General features: G+C 45.8%; 1 long non-coding RNA gene across 1 annotated transcript in view; it reads left to right on the forward strand.

Moving 5' to 3' along the window:
* The window catches only part of LOC138991281 (uncharacterized), a 30778-nt gene extending 11338 nt beyond the window's left edge, over positions 1 to 19440 (forward strand). Inside the window, exons 3-4 of the long non-coding RNA XR_011467305.1 lie at positions 17517 to 17640; positions 18040 to 19440. This is a non-coding gene — a long non-coding RNA (uncharacterized lncRNA). The remainder of the gene's footprint in view (positions 1 to 17516; positions 17641 to 18039) is intronic.
* Positions 19441 to 20049: the final 609 nt, after the last annotated feature.

The following is a 20049-nucleotide window of genomic DNA, read 5'->3' on the forward strand; positions in this document are numbered from 1 at the left end:
TGGAGGAAGCTTCATGGGAACAGAAGAGAAAGAAGAAGTTTCCCTCTTTGTAAGAGCAAAGAAAGAAGAGGATGGAGATCCACGAAGATCCTGGCTCTGTGAAATCAGGAGAATGTTTCCGGGAGCTGAGATATGCAGGATGTCTTTTGTTAAGAAAAAAAAAAGAGTCATTTTGTCCTAAAGTAAAAAGACTGGTTGTTCCAGAATGAGAAAGAGGAAAGAGTAGGTCGCAACCTGATGAATGTAGAAAGTAATAGAAGGTTCTAGAAAATGAAATTTTATTTGTCCAAGCTTGCTAAGGTTTGATGGATTTACTTATAAAATTTTCAAAAAAAGTTTTAGTATCAGATACACTGACATAAAATTAAAATTTGGTTTTCTCTCTGTTAAGATGAGAAAATGATTTGTCTCCCTTAGCAAGAGGTTTGGCAGACTGACTAATGACCCCTTAAACGTGGCCATGGCCCAATCTCTGGAACCTGTGAATATTTGAGTTCAGGACTTGTGACAGAGAGATTATTCTGGACATCTGGTGGGCTCAATGTAGTCAAAAGTGTCCTTATAGGAGGGAGGAAGGAAGTCAGAATAAGAAAAAGGTGAAACGACAGCAGAAGCTGAAAGAGAGAAAAAGCTAGTTCATTGCTGGCTTTGAAGATGGAGGAAGGGGCCCTGAGTCAGGAATGAAAAGAGACTGTAGCTTTTGGAAAAGGAAATGGATGCTCTCCCAGTGCCCCCAGAAGGAAGCAGCTTTGCTGACACCTTAACTTTAACCCAGTGAGACTGGGTTTTGGACTTCCGATCTCTAGAACTATAAGATAATATATCTATGTTGTTTCAAGCTCCTAAATTTGTTAGAGCAGTCATCGGACATGAATATGAGGTTGTAAAAGGTTATTCTTTACCTTCTGTGTAGTTTGCCAAGGTAACAGATTCTGTGTTTTGCCAGAATAACCTTCTATGGCTTCTGCTGACTTTATTATGTCCTTGGTTGTTTAAAAGAACAAAGTTTTCTTACTCTGGAAAGAGCTAAGATTCTTTACAATCATGTTAGCGCCTATGTTTATTTTTTAAATCCTTTCTTGTCACTTTAAGCGGAGTAGCCAAGCATTCTTTCTCAGGGACTCATGATCCTACCTTATTCGGGTATTCAAATTTCCTGACAACTTTTGATATTTTGCCTTTCCCCAAATTGACCCTAAATGATTCCTTTTGCATCTTAGACTGTCTTTAAGATTTCCCAAAGGAAGAAACACAAATGATTTGATCTTTCATTGTAAAAAGAGAAATGGCAGAAATAAGGAGTTTATATTGATGAATTGCATGGAAAGAGTTGTTAAATCAGGAGAGATGCTCCTTAGCATGTCCCCGGGTACATCATATGGTAGAATGTGATTAAGTTTGGATTTCAGGAACTATATGCTCTAGGGAAATTCCTAGAGCACTGTCAACACTCTCACTGGCCCTGTTGTGTCTTGGTGCTGCTGTACAATAGTCATCCCAGGGAAGACTGTATTCACAGGGACTTGGTTTTAGGATCTCCTAACACATCTGTGGATGCTCAAGTCTTTCACAGAAAATGGCAAAGTATTTGCATATAAACTATGTGCCCCCCACCATATTCCTTAGATTACTTTGCCTAATACATTGTAAATGTTATGCAAACACAAAGTAAATGCTATTTGAACAGTTGCTAATGTGCTGTGGGTTCAAGTTCTGGTTTATGGAACTTTCTGGAATTTTTTTTTCCAGAATATTTTCTATTTTCAGTTGTTGGAATCCACAGATGTAGAATCCATGGACACAGAGCAGACTGTTGACCACCACAGAAGGTGCTGTCAGTCATAATTCCAGCTATTTTAAAATGGCAACTTGGTCATAGCTTTAATTTGAATCTAGCATCTACCTGAGTAGTGGTTTTCAGCTGGAAACTCATATCACTTAACTATGGGGTTATAGTAATATGCAGATGTTTAGGACCAGTTCCAGATTTACCGAGTCTATTTTATAATCTTTATATATTCCTAGTGTACTATAGCTATGTGTTCAGTAAATTCACGGAATATTGTTACGTGAGGATTACTATATGTTATATCTGAAGAGTTTTTCCTTTGAAGATTATCTTACTCCATTTTTATAAATTAAATATGATATTCACTCTTCTTTGAAAATAGAGTTACTCATTACATTAACAGATATTTTGTCTACAATGTTTTCTGGGTTGACTTTGTTGTTTTGGTTTGTATGCCGTAGAAATCACTAAATTTCCTTGTCAGCTGTACTATTCCTGTTAGGAACTTCCGGCAGATCTTTCACTTTTGAAGTGTGTCAGTAATAGGTTAACCACAGCCATCTTGTTTTGTCATCTAAAGATAGTTTTGGGATTTCTCTTATGCTTCCCCTGAAAGAAATTGCAATCAGCTACAGACTACAGAGCTTGTCTTTGACAAAGAAGGGCTGTCTTAGAGACCTGTAGAAAAGGACTGGGCTAGACATTTTGGGGTATAGTCTTCTGATGGCCTTATTTAGACAACTATGAGACCATACTAGTGGGATGATTCAGGATTTCTAGATTTTTAGTTGAGACACAGATGAATTCAGAGGATGAGATGGTTGGATGGCATCACTGACTCCATGGACATGAACTTGAGCAAACTCCAGGAGATGGTGAGGGACAGGGAAGTCTGGTGTGCTGTAGTCCATGGGGTCACAAAGAGCTGGACATGACTTGGTGACTGAACAACAACAACCACAACAACAAAACCAAAACCCAGTGAAACGCGAGTTAGTTACATAGGACTGAATGAAAGGATGAGGGGTGATGGTGGGTTTTGTTTAGAATATTGTTGATGTTGTTTTAATGTTCTGATTTCTGGGTATATAAGGAACTCCATCCTCTTTTCTCTAAAGCCATGTATGTGTATGCTAAGCCACTTTAGTCGTGTCTGACTGTTTGTGACGCTATGGACTATGACTAACATGTCAGGCTCCTCTGTCCATAGGATTCTCCAGGCAAGAATCTGGAGTGGTTGCCATTTCCTTCTCTAAGGGATCTTCCTAACCCAGGGATCGAACCCACATCTCTTATGTCTTCCTGCATCGGCAGAAGGTTCTTTATCACTAGTGCCACCTGGGAAGCCCCAGAGTCATGTATAACTTGTAACAATTCAGTGGACTATACTTAGCTAACCAGAAACAAGCCATGTGTAAATACATATTTTCTCTCCTCGATGGTTCCAAAATTGAGAAACTCTGGTGCTGCTGCTGCTGCTGCTAAGTCGCTTCAGTCGTGTCCGACTCTGTGCGACCCCATAGACAGCAGCCCACCAGTCTCCCCCATCCCTGGGATTCTCCAGGCAAGAACACTGGAGTGGGTTGCCATCTCCTTCTCCAGTGCATGAAAGTGAAAAGTGAAAGTGAAGTCGCTCAGTCGTGTCCGACTCTGCGACCCCATGGACTGCAGCCTACCAGGCTCCACCATCCATGGGATCCAGGCAAGAGTACCGGAGTGGGTTGCCATTGCCTTCTCTGGAAACTCTGGTGAGTATTCTTAATTTCATGGCAGTATAATTATTTTCATACTTTAATAAGAATCTGTCTTCCTTATTAACAAGGCATAATTAGAAACACTGGTTATGAACCCAAGGCTTTGCCTGGAACACCATAGTTGAGAAAGATGTTCATTTAATCAAAAATGACACTTTTAAGGAACTAAGGTTGACTCTGCAGAGCCACTGGTTAATTCTCAAGGTTCAACTCCCGGCTCTTTAACACAACTTTCAAAGAATTATTTCTCTGTTTTAGGCATCCCTCTTTTAAGATATCTGATCTCCAGGACCATAAAACAACTGACCTCTGCCCCCACCACTCAACAGATGAGCCACCAGTTATATAAGAACAACACCAGCCTGAATCCTGGAGATATGCCTTCTTAGGCCCTGCCTCATGCCACTCAGGAGGTTTATGCTTGCCTCTGAGTTGTTCAGTGATAAGTGATAGTCATCTTGAAAGGGAAGGCGGGAATGACAATATCGATCTTTATCTGTGCCCTGTGCCACTTCAGCAGTGATGGTTAAGAAACTCCTCCTACGCTTTGTGCCTCAGAAATGACAAACCAGCTAACCACGAAGGACCATGCTGCTTTCAGAGTTTCCGAGGAAAGTCTCAACTCCATCCTTCCTCCCGCAGGACCCCAAGCTGACTGCCTTGTTTACCTGCCTCTATAAAACCCCAGGTTCCCTTCCTTTTCTTTGAGATTTTTCTCATTAATGAATGTTCTCCTTAATACAGTAGCCTGAACAAATCATCTCCTTAATTCTCAGGTGAATTTTGTCATAGCTCCAGAGAGGACCTCTCTTTGATGGCAGCCCCTGACTGTCCCCCTGGGATGACAACCATCTGTGCCCTGAGACTCTGTCTACCCCTTCCATGACTGCCCTGTGGATAACCACCCCTAGACAACTCAGGCCATGTGTAAACAGAGAGCAACAGTATGGCCCTGGATACCTCAGGTGGTGGTGGAGTTGTAGAAGGGAATGCCCATGTCCTGTGCCGAGCAGGATAGTAAGGAACCATTCTGAGACGCTTCTGAGCTGAACCGGGGGGAAACACACCCAGGATTGCCTTTGAAGGAAAAAAGGAGATGGGAGTCAAGGCAGCTGGGGTCTGAGGTGAGTAGGTGTGGGGCGGAGCACAGGCTGAGGCCGAGCTGGTCACTGGAGAGCTGTGTCACTGGAGAGCTGTCGGAGTGACCAGTGTGAGGGGAAGAGTGAGTCCAAAAGTCAGAAATGCCAGGGGCAACATTCCCTGAAAACTGGGGGCAGGGAGGCCCCAAAGAGAGAAAGTCCAGGAAAAGGCTGGTCAGAAAGTAAAAGGTATACAGGCCTCTGACCAACCCTGTGAGGCTTCCCAGGTGGCTCAGTGGTAAAGAATCTGCCTGCCAGAATAAACAATGGGGCAAAACAGCCTCTTCAATACGTGGTGCTGGGAAAACTGGAGAGCTACGAGCAGAAGAATGAAATTAGATCACTACCTAATGCCATACACAAAGATAAACTCAAAATGGATTAAAGACCTGAATATAAGACCAGAAACTATTAAACTATTAGAGGAGAACATAGGCAGAACACTCGATGGCATAAATCAAAGAAAGATCTTCTATGACCCACGTCCTAGAGAAATGGAAATAAAAACAAATATAAACAAGTGGGACCTGATTAAACCTAAAAGCTTTTGCACAGCAAAGGAAACTACAAACAGGGTGAAAAGACAGTCCTCAAAATGGGAGAAAATAATAGCAAAGGAAACAACTGACAAAGAATTAATTTCCAAAACGTACAAGCAGCTCATACAACTCAATACCAGAAAAGCAAACAACCCAATCAAAAAGTGGGAAAGGGACCTGAAGAGACATTTCTCCAAAGAAGACTTACAGATGGCTAACAAACACATGAAAAGATGCTCAACATCACTCATTATTAGAGAAATGCAAATCAAAACTACAGTGAGATACCACCTTACACCAGTCAGAATGGCCATCAACAAAAAGTCTACAAACAATAAATGCTGGAGAGGGTGTGAAGAAAAGGAAACCCTCTTGCATTGCTGGTGGGAATGTAAACTGGAACAGCCACTATGGAAGATGGTATGCAGACTCCTTAAAAAGCTAGGAATGAAACCACCATATGACCTAGAAATCCCACTACTAGGCATATACCCTGAGGATATCAAAACTGAAAGACACATGTACCCCAGTGTTCATTGAAGCACTATTTGCAATAGCTAGAACATGGAAGGAACCTAGATATCCATCAATAGATGAATGGATAAAGAAGCTGTGGTACATATATACAATGGAATACTACTCAGCCATGAAAAAGAATGCGTTTTGAATCTGTTCTAATGAGGTGGATGAAGCTAGAGCCTATTATACAAAGTGAAGTAAGTCATAAAGAGAAATATAAATATTGTATATTGATACATATATATGGAATCTGAAGAGATGTCACCGACGAATTTATTTTCAGGGCGGCAACAGAGAAACAGACATAGAGAACAGACCTATGGACACAGTGGGAGGAGAGGAGGGAGAAGGGGAGATGTGTGGAGAGAGTACTTAGAAATTTACTATACCATACATAAAATAGATCACCAATGGGAACTTGCTGTATGACTCAGGAAACTCAAACAGGGGCTCTGTGACAGGCTAAGGGTAGGATGGGGAGCAAGATGGGAAGGAGGTCCGGGAGGGAGGGGACATGGGTGTACCTATGGCTGATTCTTGTTGATGTATGACAGAAAACCACAACATTCTGTAAAGCAATTCTCCTTCAATTAAAAAATTTAAAAAAAAGAAAGAATCTGCCTGCTAATGCAGGAGACATGGGTATGATCCCTGGGTTTGGAAGATCCCATGGAGTAGGAAATGGCAACTCACTCTAGTGTTCTTGCCTGAAAAATCCCATGAACAGAGGAGCCTGGTGGGCTACAGTCCACAAGGTAGCAAAGAGTCACACACGACTGAATGACTGAGCGTGCATGTATGCACAACCGCATCTCATCCCTCTTCTGGGTGGGGAACGGGGGCAGGCAGGGAAGGCTCCACTGGGAAGAATGTGCATTCTCAGGGGTCTTTGATGGCAGCAGGTGACAGAATTCACTACCTCTGCTACTGTACAGGAATCAGAAAGTGGCCTTCAAGATTTCAAAGGGCATGATTGAGAAGGCTGAAGAGCCTGAACTCTGTCCTGAAGTTGTCTCTTTTGCAGCCTGAGGGATCTAGACATCGGTGGTAGGGTTTCTGTTTGTTTTTAATATATCACATATGATTTCCCCCGTTTGAAGCAAGCGTGTCTGAGGCCGGGTCCAGGGGCCAATGGTAGCCAGGGAGCCCCTGAGAATTCTCAGGGCCCTTGGGTGTCTCTGTGCTGTCCCCAGGCCTAGCATAGTGCCTGGGACAGAGGAGACAGTTTATGAAGCTTGAGAATCTGTCCTTACTGTACAAAGTGTGTCCTGGGTCGTAAAGTTTGACAGGGCTTCCCTGGTGGTCCAGTGGTAAAGACTCCGCCTGCCAGTGTAGGAGACATGGGTTTGATCCCTGGTTTGGGAAGATCCCACATGCCGTGAAGCAACTGGGCCCAGGCACCACAACTACTGAGCCTGTGCTCTAAGCCTAGGAACCGCAACTACTGAAGCCCACACGCCCTAGAGCCTGTGCTCCACGAGAAGCCATAGCAATGAGAAGCCTATTCCCAGCAACTAGAGAGTGGCCTCTGCTCACCCCAGCTAGTCAAAGCCTGTGCAGCAGTGAAGACCCAGCATAGCCAAAAATAAATAGACAAAGCTATAAAGCTCTAATAGGCAGGATGAGGGAATGTGTCATGCTGAGTCTATGACAGGTAGCCAAAAGTCATATTAAGCATGCTTAATAACTAGAACTACGTAGGTACCTACAAAGCAGAATGGATTCTGGCTGAAAGATCATCTCTGTGTATAGCAATGGTAGGACCTCTCTGGGGTCTGGCTCACCTAATGTTTTAACAAAATCAGGGGACAGAAGGATGGACGGGCACTCAATAGGGCTTTGAACTGTGCTTCCAGAATTGGTGTGCAAACTGAGGCCACTTGGTTAGTCAGTGGATTAGAATCCAGCCTTGACCACTAAGGCTGTGATGGCTGGATCCAGGGCTCTGGTCTAGAAGGTCCTGTGAGTTGTCTTGGTGACCTCATATAGAACACCAGTGATCAAGAGGCCAAAACTATTAGAGTCCGGTTTTCAGGGGCCTCTGGCATCCGAAATAAGGGAGCCTGCAGGGTCTTTTTGGGCCTTGCCTTGCCCTGAGCATGTTCTGCCAGAAACCTGACGTCTGGATTGCCCTCCTGGCAGCAGTACATACCTGTCTTCCAGCTCTTCCCCAGGGAACATGCTGGAGGAGTCATAATGGCAGAGCAAGCCTCTCCTGTCCTCTGTACTCTGGAAGTCCCCACAGAATGGTAAGGACCTTGTCCAGGGACTGCTGAATGCAACAATGGCCTGTTGCTGGTGTCTGATCATGCTGGGGGTTCTAGGAGTACTTTGTGTGTGTGTGTGTGTGTGTGTGTGTGTGCATGCACTCAGTTGTGTCCAACTCTGCAACTCCTTGGATTGTAGCCCACCAGGCTCCTCTATCCATGGGATTTTCCAGGCAAGAAGACTGGAATGGATTGCCATTTCCTTCTCCAGGAAGGGATCTTACTGATCCAGAGATCGAACCTGCATCTCCTGCATTGGCAGGCAGATTCTTTACCCCTGAGCTACCTGGGAAGCCCTCTAGGAGTACTCAGCTATGACTTACTTAGAATGGAGGATCTTCCTTGAATTATGTGACCTCAGCTGGCTCCTGTTATTCAATCTCATTTGATAAGGATTTAGCTATATGGTTGCCTAGGCTAGCTATTTGAAAACACCAATCACTGAAAGTCAAGTGGCCAGGACTGAGTTTTCTTGTCTCTTAGAGCTATTTCAAGCCACAGTGATTAGCCTTTGGGGCCCACTATGTAAGTTTCTGTTGAATTCATCTCGTCTAAGCATTAAAGCCTTTTTTTAATGCTATCTGTGTCCTGGGAGTTGACTTCTCACAGAATTAGATTCTTTGAAAAATAGACACAAAAGCAGAAGTTTCCTAGCAACATGGCGGCCCTGTGTACATGTTTGGGAGGCTCCCATGCCAGGCAGACATGGGTGGGCTGAGTTAGGGTGGGCTTGGATGAGGGCAGGAAAAATCAGGTCTATGATTTTGGGAGGAGCCTTTGCTAACTTTGGGGTCCAGAGAATATTTCTTTTATTTTGAGGAGATCTATTGACAAGATGCAATGGTAAATGAGTTTTTTAAATAGCTGTGGTAATCAGAGAAGTATTATTTCTGGTGTATAAGAGTTTGGCTACTTGAATGTAGAAACCTGGTCAACTCAACCTTAAATATTTTGAATCAAATTGGGGGAGGGGACACTGGCCCACATGTGGTGTTGAAGACCAGGTTCAGGAAATAACAGTACATCAGAACACCTGTCATGTAGGGCTTCGCTCCTGACTGGGAGGCCTTGGAGGACCACACGTGTGAGTCCTCAGAATCCACATGGTGTGGCTCAGGCTTCAGAGTATCACCAAATACCGGGTCTGGTCAAAGCATATGCAGAAGGCCTTCTCTGCTCGCTCAGAGGTGCACCTCTGAACTGTTCATCCTCAGAATGTCCAGCTTTATGAACAGACAGGCTCCTCCAATTGACTTCATGAATTGAAAATGATTGGAAGTGAGTCTTTTATTGTGACCGCCCTGATTAGGGCCATCATACCATATGAGGGTCTGGTGAGAAAAAAAGAGAGGTAGGGATTTGATGGCTAAAAGTACTTATGTGGGATTTGTATGTATATGCAACCTAGTTAGATCCTAATTTCCCTTCCAGACTGATGTCCCCTGTCTTGGTGGCCCCAGCCCTGACTCTGGGATATCCTGTTTTAGCTAGAGTTCCCAGTTTTTAATTTTTACAGAGACATCAAGTCCTTGCTGGGAGTGGTCAAGGATTTATTAACTACTCATGGTAAGTTTCTTCCAGACTGTCCTAGTTGGAAGACCTGACCTTCAAAAGATGAATATACCCTTGAAACCAGGGGTCCCCAACCTCCAGGACCTAGTGCCTGATGATCTGAGGTGGAACTGATGCCATAATAATAGAAATAAAGTGCACAGTAATGTAATGCACTTGAATCATCCCGAAACCATCCCCCACCCCAGTCTGTGGAAAAATTACCTTCCAAAAAACTGGTCCCTGGTGCCAAAAAGGTTGGGGACTGCTGTTTAAACTCTTTATGGTATAGTCTGGCTGGAGGACACCGAGCTAGGAGAGTGCTGAATGCAAGAACTGGATGGAGCTCCATGTCCAAGTACCCAGGTGAATATGAGACCAACGGTGTCCTTCGATCAACCTGTTGTATTCTATTCCAGTTGCTCCTGGGTGGGGCCAGGAGCTGTGGGGCTTCCGGCATGGCTTACAGACAGCAGCTGAGGAGCTTGTGGATACGGTCTCAGTGGCCGTGGGGCGCCCTAGTATAGGGACTCACCTGTGCTGCGTGTCCATACTGTGCCACGTGGTCCATGGTGCTACGTGGACCAGAGTCGAGGAGGCTTTTTGACACCCTGTAATTTGTCACGACGAAGATCACAGGCTCCTTTCCCTGTGAAAGGGAGCTGGATCCTGGCTGTCCTGGGTTTTAGGGTGGAGAGTTGGGTCTTGATTCCTGGTGAAGGACACCATTCTTGGGGGCTGAGAGGGGATAGCTGGAAAAGAGCATCTATTAAGCTGAGGAAATGCCATGGTTCCCTTGGGTGGTTTGTCCACTTGGCTGATGTGGTGTGTAGTGCATACAGGTGAGTGAGTATAGGTGAGAGTGAACATGACTGTGCAACAATGTCAGGGAGGTACAGCAGGAGGTGGCTTATAATGCTTACATAGGAAGCCCACTGACCTACCCCAGGCAGGGCATGCTGGGCTGGTCAAAAAAAAAAAAAAAAAAAAGGCAAAAAGATGTAGAGTTCTATCAACCTGTTGTATTCTATCCAGGTAACTCCCTACCCATCCCCCCGCCCCCAAATGGGTTGAGTTTGGCAGGTAGAACAAATCTCAGAACAGGCATGGGCTCAGTCGTGTCTGACTCTTTGTGGCCCTATGGGCTGTAGCCTGCCAGGCTCCTCTGTTCATGGGATTTTCTAGGCAAGAACTGTGGAGAGTTGCCATTTTCTTCTCTGACCTCATAGTGAAGGGTGACTGATGACCTCTGCCAGAAGAATCCAGGGGTCAGAGCCTTCCAGGGACTGGAAGGGAGGCACGAAGCCCTCACTGAAGCAGTAGCCTGGGCTGGAATCCAAACTCCCCAAGACTCTGCTACGGTGGAAGAGAGCCCAGGGAAATTGTCAGTTACTGTGGTTTAGTCCCACTGTTTCCAGAAAGGATTGTTCAGACCTAGAAGGGTGAAGAAGACTCCCTCCAGTCCAGGCACAGGCTGGGTGACAGCACCCCAGGGCTCAGGCCCAGCTGGGGCAGCTAGGATGCAGCTGATGGTCTTGGCACCTGGCCTCCACTTGCCAGCAGAGCCCCCAAGAAGGAGCTGCAGTATCTCCAGCTATTTTAGGGTGGATACAGAAGATGTTATTTGTATCACCACAGTGTCTGAGGAATAGTACATAAAGTACGTAAAGTGTGCTGGAGATGGTCCAGGGCAAATTCATCAAACTGAAACTTGGTTTCTTCCAGGCTGAGAATCTGTGTGTCTCTGGTGTGGCTTCTGCAAATCCCAGTGCATCCAGCCATACCAATTCCACAGAACACCCTACTAGCCACTCCCAGAATCATGCAAGTAAATTTCTGGAAACCAGACCAGGGCTAGGGACCCCACTATACAGTACAGAAATTTCAAATGAAAAGAAATAAAAATTATTTTCAAAATATATAAGGTATCAACAATGTAACATTGTCATTGAAAGTGTTTGAAATGTCTTTGTAGATCTGAGTTGATCCCAAGTATTAATGGTCCAGGCCTCTTTTATGATGATTATACCACAAACCACCTCAGAGGGCAGGCCAGGTTATGGGTTGGAGATACCACTAAAAAAAATATAAATCCCTTCAAGTTCACCAATAATCATTGCAGGCTTATATTAAAATTACCAAGCAAATAAACACTATGGAATATGTCTAATCAAAATTATGTGAAAACAGCCCAATTTCTATCTCAACATTTCAAATGTAAGTTCCATCACTGACTGTTTTAACAAAAATTATCTCAGAAGTCATGTTGATTAAGTTAAAGGATAAAGTACATCATAGAAAGTATTTATAAGCATCGCTCATATTTCAATTGCCATAATGTTTTTTGCCAAGCTATCTTATGATCAAAAACTCAATTCTGCATTTTTGTGTAATCTATATTTTCTAAACATAAATCTGTTCTACAACTTTATACTTTCTTTGAGCAGAACTGGGCACACTCACACAATTACATGCTAAGTTATAAGCGAAACAGAATTTCCACATTTGCTCTATTCAGCCATAAAGGTAACATAGCAATTAGCAATTCTACCATTAAAGTAATTCATTAATAATTCTCTTCTCCTAAAATAATGAATGTCCTGAGTCACTCCTTACACAAATTTCTTTGTACCTTTATTTATCTTGATGTTTTAATGTCTTTCCCTGATTCTTAGAATTGGGACCTGCAAAACCATAAACATTTGACATCCGGTGGAACTTCTCCAGATCAATACAGATCAAACCCTGATTTTACTTTAAACATTACCCTGCTCCATTAAGTAATGAAATCCTTTCATAAAAAGCATTTCCAAAAGTACACTATACAATCAAGTATTAAATTCAAGTAGAAATACCCAGATGTTCACACACTAACAAAAATTTAACAAAACGATACAATTCAAATTGAATAAACCTCTTGGGGGTGGGGTGTGAGGGCAGGGGGAAGGAGCAGGGACCTAAACCAGGGGTAGACATTCTTCCCAGATCTACACCCAAGCATGTAAGTGTTCCTTCATGTCTTTAAAAATTAATAGGGAGCTTTGCACCAAACAACAGTCTCTATCTTCTGATTAAAAAGAATAAAGGAACGAAAAGGTCACATTTTCACCTTCCAACTTTATAATAATCAGACTTCTTAACTCCTCCAGGTCTGGCAGAGATTAGCCTCTGGTTCTCTGAGGCTAAGGGAGATTTGTCCTGGATGTTCTTCTTTGCTCCTTGCTGAGTCATCCGTGAGGCTTGATCACTTCATTCGAGCTCATTTGTCTTTCCTAGGCTTGGAACCAGCATGGCTCACATTTCCATTGCCATTGTAAAGTTCCAACAAGATGATCGTCGATTACTTCACCTTTAATTCTTCCTCCTGTTAATCCCTCTGTTTTCTGCCCCCGCCCACTCCCGCTCATCTTCTAGTCTGTATTCTAGTTGTTGCTGCTGTTGTTCAGTTGCTAAGCTGTGTCCAATTCTTTGTGACCCTATGGGCTGCAGCATGCCAGTCTCCTCTGTCCTCTGCTATCTCCCGGAGTTTGCTCAAATTCATGTCCACTGAGTCAGTGATACTATCACATCTCATCCTCTGCTGCCCCCTTCTCTATGTGCCTTCAGTCTTTGCCAGCATCAGGGTCTTTTCCCATCAGTGGGCTCTTTCCCACTCCCTTCTCCATGGGATATTCCCGACCCAGGGATTGAACTGATGTCTCCTGCATTGGCAGGGGGGCTCTTTACTGCTGAGCCACGAGGGAAGCCCCTGTATTCCAGTCCCACCTACAAATCAGAGCACTTCCCACAAGAAGCTTTGCAAGGGTACCTCCTAAGGCCCGCAATGACAATTGTACATGTGGGATCTTAGTTCCAAGACCAGGGATTGAACCTAAGTCCCCTGCATTGGATGGCAGATTCTTAACCACTGGACCACCAGAGAAGTAACAAGACTGTCTTTAATATCTTGAAGCAATATTATTAAAATAGCCACAGTTCTTGAAATTCCAACGTGCAGGTCCTGTGCCAAAGTGATTGCTGATCCCAACACAAAAAGGGACAGGCAGTATTTCATCAGATCTAATGCTACTCAGTGTAGGTGAAGCTGCTCAGTCGTGTCCAACTCTTTGCGACCCCGTGGACTGTAGCCCACCAGGCCCCTCTGTCCATGGGATTCTCCAGGCAAGAATACTGGAGTGGGTTGCCATTTCCTTCTCCAGGGGATCTTCCCCCACCCAGGGATCGAACCCAGATCTCCCACATTGCAGGCAGACTCTTTACCACCTGAGCCACCAGGGAATCCCCCTACTCGATGTAACATGAAGGAGAAAACAAGAGAAAAACCCTATCAACTGTATTATAACCTGACATTGATTGCAAAGTGTAGCCTAATTTCAGAGATGTTAAAATGGGAAGAAAAAAAAAGTGCATCTTAGACTCGATGGTGAATTTTGCAGGGGAAGCTGAAGCTCAGAGAGGCTGTGTGATGTGGCCAGAACCACAGAGCTCATCAAAGGCAGAGCTGGGTTTAAACTGTGCCAGAGTCCCTGCTTCTCCAAAGGTTTGAAGGCTTTTTCTCCCCCGTGGTTTCCTTTTCCTCACCTGTTTTCAAGAACCAGTTCCTAAGCCATCTGTCCTGGAAAAAAGAGCTTCCCCTTTCGGGTTACTACTTAACTACTTACTAACAGAGAGAAAGCAAGTACTCTTCGGAGACAGCAACCCCTCTTGGCCCTGCCTAATTATAGAGACTGCCCATTGTGCTGTTGCTATATTATTTTTGGCAGGAGGATGGAGGGAGGGGAAGGAGTGGGTGTTGGTGATGGTTATGCTCACCCTCCCCCTTCTCTACTTGCCCTGAGGCAGCAGGGAAGCGGGTACCCGAAGCCTTTGCAAGTGGATGAATAAAAGCTGATTTAGGAAGCTAGAAGCTGCAGGGCAAATCCACCCACACCTCTCCTGATCAGATCTTCTCACTCTTCCCCAGCAAAATCCACTACCCCCCTGCTGATCCTGAACTCAGCATCACCCCTTAGACTTCAAAATTTTTTTTCCTTCTCAAGTGATGTCCTGTGTCTCCGGAGATGAACTCCCCAACTGCTGAGCCCACTGCCCGTTTGTTGGGTGATCTAATAAATACTTAGTGAGGATCAACTTCATAGTACTCTGAAGATGAGTGATAAGCCAGTGCACACGCAGTTCCTGCCCGCTTAGGGTTCACAGTCTAATGAGAGAGACACTTGTCATCAAAGAAGCTTATAAATTACTGTAAAATGACAACTGTGATAAAAGGTTCTCAGGAAGGCCGGTAGCTGAGATAGCGCTCCTGGAGTATTCTGTGTGCTCCTCTGCATCTCCCAACAACTGCCTCCCCCTGGCCCCCAACCTGCTTTGCAGTTTCAGTTGGGGCCAAGAGATGAATTCTGGCCGAGGATCATGAGTGGATATGATGTGTGTCCCCTCCAGGGAAAGACTTTAAGAACTGAAAGATTTTCCAGGCAAGAGTACTGGACTGGGGTGCCATTGCCTTCTCCTCCTATCTCCCTCTGCTGTTTTAACATCTCCCTCCTTGCCTTTCACCTGGAAATATGCTCAAGCTTCCCTCAACACTCACCCCCCGCCCACATGCTCACCCCTCCCTTTGACCTAGTACTCTCCCCCTGCACTTCCTCTTTCCTTTCCTTTGGCCCCGAGCTTGGTAAAAGATCAATCATCATTGGGTAATTCTATCCTTCTCCACTCAATCGCTTTCCATTCCTGACTCTGGTCCTGTCCCGACCAGTCTACTGAAACTATTTACAGAAGTCTCCAGGGACTTCCAGATTATCCAGCCCACTGGAGACAATTCAGTCCTTATCTTCCCGGGCTGCTTTGATGTGACACGGTGACCATACTCTCATTTTTCAGACTTCTCAATTCTTTGGCTTCCAAGACAGTTTCTCACCTGGCGTTCTTTCTGCTCAGTCAATCACTTCCTCCAAGACTCTTTGATTGAGGGTGTTAAGACCCTAGTCTTGCCCCTTGGAGTTCTATGTTCAGTGTGGGGCTCTTTCCTCTCCTCCTCTGTGTCATTTCTCATTCATCTTAGAATTCCTATCACTTCTATGCTGCTGATTCTCTGATACATATCGTCAGTCCTGATACTGCCTCTAAGGCTGAAACATTTTTTTCAGTCCTCTATGGATTGCTCCTCCATGAAGACGGCAGACCACCCAGTCCAAGCTCCTGGGGGTGTGTTCCCTGAGGTCTCAGCTCCCGCTCCTTCTTCAAGTCTGACTTTCTGTCTAGTCATGGCAGACTCCCTGGAATGCCGGTACACATCATGATGGCTCACATCTTTTGAGTTTTTACACATGTAGCTTCAAAATCCCTTCCGCTCCTTTCTTCTCTGCCTCATTCTTAACTCATCCTCAGTGCTCACCTTAGGTATCACCTCTCTGCCAGGAAGCTTTGCTGTCTGGCATCTTCAGGCAGAGACACGTGCTGGTCTTGTGGGCATGCCCTCCACCACTGCATGCAGCACAGCCCGTCAGACCCAGCCTGTCTCTACCTCTCCATCTCTCTGTCTCTTTGTCTCTGTCTCTCTCTCCTGCAGCCCCCACCCCTCTGCACACTTGTGCGACTCTCCCTTAGCCAGCTGGGGAGGCTTCGTCTTTGCATGGGGCACTGACTCCAATCTAGTATGTCACCTCCCAGCTACAGCATCCCTGGGCCAGCCTCTAAGCCGGGCACTCCTGGGACTTGGAATTCACTTTCACATCCCCAGGAATGTCAGGGAGATAGTGAATGAACGATGACGACTTCAACCTGACTCCTCATTTTGGCTGGGCTGCTCTGCTCCTGCCACATGGAGATGCTGCTGGGGAAGCGTTCCCTGCAGAAGAAGGCCTCCTTGTTCTCTCTTGGGACGGTGCCCTCGCTCCGCTTTTAGCCCAGACGGCAGAGGCACCCCACCCTCAGCTTCAGAGGTACAGATTTTCACTTTATAGCCTCGCGCTCAGCCTCCATCTCTGGAGGTTAATCCCATTCCACAGGCTGAGCCCCACATGCTAAGCCTTCCAGTTGAAACTGGGTTCTGAATTGGTCACCCCCTCTCTTGATGGTGAGTTCCCCCTCTCAGGCCCTTGCTGTCACCAGTCTCTCATTGGAGACAACCTCAGGGCGTCATGGACAGAGGGGATCCCAGCAGGCTATAGTCCAAAGGGTCGCAAAGAGTCAGACACGACTGAACACACACACCCTTCCTCAGAGACGCCCTATACAACACTGAAGGTCCATAGACCCTGTGGCCAGGGTCAGGATTACTCTGGTTCAGGGAGGCTCCTTGGCCCTGTGCAGATGTGCCTGCTGTCCCCAGGCCAGCTCTGCAGAACAAGGGCACAGGGTAGTGACGCTGAACGGTGTCTCTGTTACATTCTCAGAAACCATTCTGTGGCCTGCGGCCCTCCCAGGAGTGTCACACCACACAGCTGGCCCACCACACAGTTGGGGCAAAAGGCTCCTTTGAGGTCAGCCTGCCGCCTGCACTCGGTTCCGAGTTAGCAGTCTGCTTACACTGTAACTCCCCTGCTGTGATGGCCCCTCTAGAAAGTGCCCCATCTAGACCCACAGCTCCTTCAAAGTCTAGCCCATGACCTCAGGATTCAAGGGTGGCTCTTGTTCAGTCGCTAAGTCGTGTCCAACTCTTTGGGGACCCCATGGACTGCAGCACACCAGGCTTCCCTGTCCTTCACCATTTTCCTGGAGCTTGTTCAAACTCATGTCCATTGAGTCGGTGATGCCATCCATCCATCTCATCCTCTGTCGTCCCCTTCTCCTCCTGCCTTCAATCTTTCCCGGCATCAGGGTCTTTTCCAATGAGTTGACTCTTTGCATCAGCTGGCCTAAGTGTTGGAGCTTCAGCTTCAGCATCAGTCCTTCCAATGAATATTCAAGGTTTATTTCCTTTGGCATTGACTGGTTTGATCTCCTTGCTCTCCAAGGGACTCTCAAGAGGCTTCTCCACCACCACAGTTGGAAAGTGGCTCTGGCCAAGCTCAAATGTGGAGAGGGCCTGGGCTAATCGAGATGCCCCCTCAGGTTGGCCCCGAGACGGCTGCATCCCAGGTAGGTATCAGCAGCCTCTTCCCAGAGACTGAACAGGGAGTAGGAATGGGGGAGGGTGACAGGAGAGGAAGGATCCCCTCTACCCTCCAACTGGCTCTATTTTATATCCTATCTGCCTCCCACAGACTGGTGTACACACTGGATTGCTTTGCTCCCCTGCTCTCTGCCCTCTGCTAAGCTCTTCTCTGTTTCCTGAGCTGGCTCCTCCCTTGCTTCCACACAAGCTCACTTAGAGGCTCGGAGGGTGGAGTGTGGGGCTGGATTAAGTAATTTAGAGTTCTTTATCAAGGCAATAGTCTAACTTGCAAGGCTATTTACTTTTCTCTATGGAAGTTGAATAGCACCTAGATTTTTTTTTTTGTAATTTAACTTTGGTAACAAATCTTAATATTTCCCCAGGCAGACAAAGCACAGATGAAGGTGGAGGTTCAAAGTCTCACCAATATTTTTCAAACCCATTGCACACTTTTCTACTCATCCATTCATCACATACAAAGTTCTTGCTCCCCCTCAAATAAATTAATTGAAAAGTTTTGTTTGGCTGCTTGAGGAAAAGAACTGAGATCCGCCCTTTGTTTTCTGTTTCATATTTTCTGGATAATGAATGAGTCAAACGATGAATAAAGGGCTGGGGGCAGCCCTTTATTCTTGTGTCTCCAGTCCCACCTTCCTGGCTCCATTTCTGGCCTCCCTTGTCACCCGCACAGCTGCCCTACATATTTCAGAAGAATGTGGGGTCTCTCCCTGTCTCTGGTTGTGGAGAAACCGTTCCCCAGGAGACGATGGCAGGATGGCAGGACACAACGGGACCAGCGGAGGGGGTGACCTGCAGTTGTCAAGGGGACACCAATGGAGGTCACGGCTCCCCTTGCACTCTGGACATTTGCTCAGGAAGTGGTGGTGGGGGCGGGAGGAGGGTGGTGATAAAGGAGAAATAAGTCACATTTCTTCATACCTGCCTGGGATTACAGAGTATTTAGGGAGCACCTGTTGTGTGACATCCCAGGGTCAGGCAGGAAGACACAATTGTGTCCCTGGCTCCATGGGCCTCTTTCTGTAGAAGGATGCAAAGCTTGCCCTGGAAATAGAACCACAGTAGTGCCAGCTCAGTGGCCCCATCCCTGCAGCCTCAATCATCCTCTCCCTCACCCTCTCCACCTCACTCTGCATGGGAACCCTGATGGCCCCTTTGCCCTGCATCCCATCTCTGGTACCCAGCGGTTAAAAATCCAGGTCTTGGTTTCTGCAAATCAAAACCACTATGAGGTACCATTTCACGCCAGTCAGAATGGCTGCTATCCAAAAGTCTACAAGCAATAAATGCTGGAGAGGGTGTGGAGAAAAGGGAACCCTCTTACACTGTTGGTGGGAATGCAAACTAGTACAGCCACTATGGAGAACAGTGTGGAGATTCCTTAAAAAAGTGGAAATAGAACTGCCTTATGACCCAGCAATCCCACTGCTGGGCATACACACTGAGGAAACCAGAAGGGAAAGAGACACGGGTACCCCAATGTTCATTGCAGCACTGTTTATAATAGCCAGGACATGGAAGCAACCTAGATGTCCATCAGCAGATGAATGGATAAGAAAGCTGTGGTACATATACACGATGGAGTATTACTCAGCCATTAAAAAGAATTCATTTGAATCTGTTCTAATGAGATGGATGAAACTGGAGCCTATTATACAGAGTGAAGTAAGCCAGAAAGAAAAACACCAATACAGTATACTAACACATATATACGGAATTTAGAAAGATGGTAACAATAACCCTGTGTACGAGACAGCAAAAGAGACACTGATGTATAGATCAGTCTTATGGACTCTGTGGGAGAGGGAGAGGGTGGGAAGATTTGGGAGAATGGCATTGAAACATATATACTATCATGTATGAAACGAGTCGCCAGTCCAGGTTCGATGCACGATACTGGATGCTCGGGGCTGGTGCACTGGGACGACCCAGAGGGATGGTATGGGGAGGGAGGAGGGAGGAGGGTTCAGGATGGGGAACACATGTATACCTGTGGCGGATTCATTTCGATATTTGGCAAAACCAATACAATATTGTAAAGTTTAAAAATAAAATAAAATTAAAAAAAAAAAAATCCAGGTCTTGGTTTCTGAGCAACCAGTTCAGGGCCTGTCCCTGCTACTTACTAGTCGTGTGACTTCTGCTGATCTCTCTGAGCCTCAATTCCCCATCTGTAAATTAGGGATCAAACTAGGACTGCCATCACAGGGTTTTGTGAAGATTAAATGAGATCGTGTTGGGAATTGGCGTTTCAGGAGTCAGGGATACTGTGATTCACCACCTGCCTGGAGCCTGTAGCAAATTCTGCCTGGGAGCTCTGAGCTGCTGCAGAAAGAGGAGGGGTTGTGCTTCTAGTTGGGGAAATAAGACCAGTC

Source organism: Bos mutus, chromosome 2 (genome assembly GCF_027580195.1).
Source record: "Bos mutus isolate GX-2022 chromosome 2, NWIPB_WYAK_1.1, whole genome shotgun sequence".
In the NCBI taxonomy this organism is placed as follows: Eukaryota; Metazoa; Chordata; class Mammalia; order Artiodactyla; family Bovidae; genus Bos; species Bos mutus.